This window comes from Humulus lupulus, chromosome 7 (genome assembly GCF_963169125.1).
Source record: "Humulus lupulus chromosome 7, drHumLupu1.1, whole genome shotgun sequence".
Taxonomy (NCBI): Eukaryota; Viridiplantae; Streptophyta; class Magnoliopsida; order Rosales; family Cannabaceae; genus Humulus; species Humulus lupulus.
In genome coordinates, this window is record NC_084799.1 from 148903183 (window position 1) to 148909182 (window position 6000).

Consider the following 6000-nt stretch of genomic DNA (forward strand, 5'->3'; position numbering starts at 1 on the left):
TTTTTTATAAAATACTTTTCGTTCACATTTTTTAGCAGCTTTAAGTACCTAACCATTAAGTGACAGGTAATTATCTACGTGGTTGTCTATGGTTGGTCTAAATTATATCATTTTTTAATTTAAAAAATTCATTTAGATAATAAAAAATTAAATAAATTATTATACACTGATTTTTTAATTAAATTAAGATTAAAAATTATTGAAAAATTCAAAACTTAGAAAATTTAAAATTAAAACCAAACATATTTATGATACTAAAAAAATTAAATATATATTATTAAATATTTTTTCTTTTCCTTCTTTCTCTCTCTTGCCTACCTCGATACATTTATTCTGTTTTTGTTCTTCAATCTCTCCCCGCCCGCTTCAATGACATATCTGAGATGGATTTTCGTTGATCTGAACGCGAGATAGATCTAAGATGACACATTTGTTAGAAAAAACAATAATGAATAGTTTTTTTTTTTTTGTCCCACAATGTTTGTGAATGAAAATTTGCATTAGATAGAAGCTATAAATAAGCCTTAGTGGTCTTAGTTTCCATTACACCAAAAACTAATATATGTATATGTCTTTCTTTGAAGATTAATATATATATATATCTATATATCTAGTAGATTTCAGGTATATTTGGTTCGGCGAAGTAATTGAGTTATTTGTCGTTCACCATTGTATCTTGGGAGATAGACGCCGAAACCTCTTGGAGGTGGCGAATCTGTTTTAAGGAAACTGTGTGTTACACAGTACTCAATTTTTATATTGTGTTATTTATTTATATTGTGTTATTTATAATTATAATATTTATGTATCTTTAATTTAATAGATATAAATGTTGGTTTTATCATATTGCGTTTATTCAAGTATTTTATACGTTATATTTTTCCTACAATCTTAAAATAGATTTTCGTTTAAATATAATATTTGAATGTTGGATATATTATTATATTATTATAATGTTTAATATATCTATTAGTGATATTTCTATATCTATATATTGAAAGATATTGTTATTGCGAAAAATTCGTTTGAACTTAAATCTCACTAGAGAAGTTCTGGGAACTGAATATTTTCAAAGAAACTAGACTGCTGAGGCAGGGGCTAGACCCTTCTAGTATTCTTTGGAAATTATCTAGTAGATATATTTGGGGCTGGATAAATACTCAATAGAAATATTCTACAAGAGGCTAGACCACGAATGGTTGGGTTTTTGACCCTTCCAAGCTAACTTAAGAAATTTCTTTAAGTTTGATATAATAAATCTATCAGCCATGTTTCTGAGATAAACCTAGTCAATTTCAACTCAATGGAGTGGTGGATTGATACTGGTGCCACTCGGCATGTATGCTAAGATAAGAGTCTGTTCAAATCTTTTTAACAGGTAGATAATGGCGAGAAGCTTTTTATGGGAAATTCTGCCACATCTAAAATTGCGAGTCAAGGAAGTGTGATCCTGAAAATGACTTCTGGAAAGGAGCTGACTCTGAACAACGTACTGTACGTACCAAAGATCCGAAAAAACCTAGTGTCTGGTTCATTGCTGAACAAACACGGATTCCGAATTGTATTTGAGTCAGACAAAGTTGTTCTGTCCAAAAGTGGAATGTATGTGGGAAGGGGTTGTGGGAAGGGGTTATGTAACTGATGGGTTGTTTAAACTTAGTGTAATGGTTGTTAAACCAATTATCAATAAAGTTAATAACACTTCTATTTACTTGTTTGCGTCTTCCAATGTTTGGCATGGTAGACTAGGACATGTTAATTATGTCACTTTGCGTAGATTAATTAACTTGAATCACATACCAAAATTCCATATTGATTCAAATCATAAGTGTGAAACCTGTGTTGAGGCTAAACTAACAAGGTCTTCCTTCAAAACGATTGAAAGGAATAATGAACCCCTAAATTTAATCCATAGCGATGTATGTGATTTAAAATTTGTTAAAACAAGGGGAGGCAATAAATATTTTATTACTTTTGTCGATGATAGCACGAAATATTGCTATGTGTATTTGCTGAAAAGCAAAGACGAGGCTATAGAGAAATTTGTTCTCTATAAGATCGAAGTTGAGAATCAACTTAACAAAAAGATTAAGGTGTTAAGAAGTGATCGAGATGGTGAATATGAATCACCGTTTGGTGAATTCTGTGATAAACATGGAATAATTCATGAAACCACGACACCTTATTCGCCTCAGCAAAATGGTGTTGCTGAATGGAAAAATCGTACATTGAAAGAGATGATGAATGCGATGTTGATTAGTTCTGGATTGCCTCAGAACATGTGGAGAGAAGCTATCTTATCAGCTAATTATCTTTTAAATAAGATACCCAAAAAGAAAGAAGATAAGACCCCTTATGAGTTATGGAAATGAGCGAAACCTTCCTTCAAATACTTAAGAGTGTGGGGGTGTCTTGCCAAAGTGGCTGTACCCTTACCAAAAATGGTAAAAATAGGTCCAAAAACTATTGGTTGCATTTTCATTGGTTATGCACATAATAGTAGTGCATATCGATTTTTGGTGTATGAGTCTAAAATATCTGACATACACAAAAACACGATAATGGAATCTAGAAATGCGTCGTTCTTTGAACACGTATTTCCATGTAGATCAAAAGATGATTCAAGTTCGTTAAAATGAACACATGAGACTATTGCTGAAAATAGTCAGGATCAAAATCAAGAGTGTGAGGATGAACCTAGACGTAGCAAAAGAATTAGAACAGAAAAGTCTTTTGGTCTAGATTTTCTGACCTATTTGCTAGAAGGTGAACCTCAAAGATTTGATGAATCTGTGAACTCCACAGAAGACTCTTTATGGAAAGAAGCTATTAATAGTGAGATTGAATTCATACTTCAAAATCACACCTGGGAGTTAGTAGATCTTCCTCCAGGATGTAAGCCTTTAGGGGCGAAATGGATTTTCAAGAGGAAAATGAAAGTTGATGGTTAAATTGATAAGTATAAGGCATGACTTGTAATTAAAGGTTATAAGCAACGTGAAGGCCTTGATAACTTTGACACTTATTCTCCTGTGACGAGAATAAATTCCATTAGGATGATACTTGCTATTGCTGTGTTACGCAATCTTGAAGTACATCAAATGGATGTGAAAACTGCTTTTCTAAATGGGGATTTAAATGAAGATATTTATATGGAACAACCCGATGGTTTTTCCTCCCCAGGACAAGAAAGAAAAGTATGTAAATTGGTGAAATCTTTGTATGGTTTAAAGCAAGCACCAAAACAATGGCATGAGAAATTTGACCAAACTATGTTGGCAAATGGCTTCAAAATCAATTAATGCGATAAATGTATTTATGTTAAAGAAACAGATAATGACTATGTCATTTTGTGTGTTTACGTAGATGACATGCTCATTGTTGGAAGCAGTGATAAGATGATCGAATCTATCAAGAGTATGTTGAACTCGAAATTTGACATGAAAGATATGGGTCTAGCAGATGTCATTTTGGGGATTCAAATCTCAAGGACATCTGATAAGATAATTCTAAGTCATTCACATTATGTGGACAAAATTCTTGAGAAATTCAACAAAGAAGATTCTGGTGTATCTAGAACCCCTATAGATTCGAGTCTACATCTATTCAAGAACAAAGGGGAGAGTGTCTCTCAGGTAGAGTACTCTAGAATTATTGGAAGTCTAATGTACTTAATGAGTTGTACAATACCTAATATAGCCTACGCAGTTAGTAAACTGAGTAGATACACGAGTAATCCAGAGTCTGACCACTGGAAAGGAATAACAAGAGTACTTAGGTACTTGCGATTTACTCGTAGCTATGGGCTGCACTATACTAAATATCCAGCAGTACTTGAAGGGTATTGTGATGCTAATTGGATATCTGATATGAAAGACTCAAAATCTACGAGTGGATATGTGTTTACACTCGGTGGTGCAGCTGTATCATGTAAATCTTCTAAACAAACGGTAATAGCTAGATCCACGATGGAATATGAGTTTATTGCCTTAGACAAGTGTGGCGAAGAAGCTGAATGGCTTCGTCAATTTTTAGAAGATATTCCAAAATGGCCTAAACCAGTGCCAGCTATTGGCATACATTGCGATAGTCAATCTACAATTAGTAGGGCACATAATAATATGTATAATGGTAAGTCTAGACATATACGCGTGGACACAATACCATTAGACAACTACTCTCAACTGGAGTTATCTCTATTGACTATGTGAAGTCAAAGGATAATATTGTGGATCCGCTAACCAAAGAGTTAAATTAGAGTCTCTAAGAGAACTTTATTGAATGCAACTATCATAGAATATTAGCTATACGAGTATGCCATAGTTTAATCCGAGTACACTGTATTAATTACAGTAACCGCGAAGGGAAAAACAGATAGCGGAGTTAAAAGATTCAGCTGGGAACTAAGGACTCCAAGTAAGTTAGCCTTTCTCTTTCTTGGCTACAACATGAATATACTAGTGTGTGCTTGTAGTCGTAGATTACACTAGTTTTTTTGGGTCGTTAAGACCAGGGTACACTTAATGCCTACCTTTGCAATGCTTATGCATTCTGCGGCTTAATGGTAAGTGAGTTCGGGTTGGAGCTAGAACCTTATTATAATACTGTCTGGGCTGGAGCTAGGACATGGTGAGATTATAGTTCGGGTTGGAGCCAGGACATGGTGAATTTATAGTCCGGGTTGGAGCCAGGATATGGTAATATAGTGTAGGTTAGAGCCACGACGCTAAGAGTGAATATGGGTTGGAGCCAAGATCCTTTGTGTGTTGTTTGAATTGTATAATTATATATCTTGAATGTTCTGGGATTTTTTGAGTGCAAGTTGATATGATATGTATGAAATGGGTTGTTAGGCGCAACCAATGTGCTTGATTTCTGTATGGATATTATTAAGAATTGTATTATAGGGTTGGAATTTATTCCAATACCCTAGTGATCGTTAGTGATATCTACCTTAGGGCAACCCGTTACTGGGTTTAGTAAATTTGTGTGCAAGGCTATTCTTACTAAGAGTTTTCGCTTACTGTTGTTTCATGTTGTAGGTAAGTGCAAAATCAAAGTGGAGCAGTGAGCGCTGGAGTCTGCTTATGGATATGTACATGTGGCCCAACCTAGGGAGGTTTTGATGGAACACCATTTTGAAAAGAAACGTTGGAAACTTGTTATCTCTTTTATGACATTTGTTTTGCTTTAACTTTGAAAAAGAGAAGTTATAATTCTGTTTACTAAAACTAAAAGTGTGCGCACATGATCTTTTTAAAAGTTCTTTTATATGGATTTTCAGTACAATGAATTAAAGTAAAAGTTTAGATTTCCGCATGTTTTGGTCTTGTATGTTTTGAGGGTCGTGACAAGTTGAATTTTCTTACTAGGCCTTGGCTCGCGGGTGCTCTATGGTGCATGTAAGGGCAAGGGAAAAATTTACTAGCCATGAGTTGGAGGGCCCTAGAGCAGCGTGGACATGTTGCATGTCAATGCTTTATTTATTCGGTTTGGATCGTGGGATGGTTTCTGGATACTGTTATCATGTCTTATATGTAACGCCCAGGATAGCCAAGACTGTTACACTGTGTGTTTATAAAGGTGCAAGACTTGCTAATCAAGTCGTTTAATTTGAAACGTGTCACTGAAACTACAGTTGAACTAGGGTTAAAAGATTTTGGCCTCAAAAGCTTCATTTCTTATAAACAAACATTTTCTTTACATGGGATCCCAAAAGTAGTAAGGTTAAAAGACAGTCTACAAATTTTTAGGATAAAAGTACAGTGATTAGCCACTCTAAGGCAAAACAGACAATTAAGCTTTTCTCGTCCTGTTCCACTCCTCGGCCGTGGCGGCCGATCAGCTGATTATGTACATTCAGCCCTGTAGCTCTCCATCTCAGGATTGGTCCAACTTGCCATTGCCGTTACCTGCACCACGTAGCACCCGTGAGCCAAGGCCCAGCAAGAAAACACAATAGCAGAGCATAATCATTTCACAAACAACCAGATAACTCGT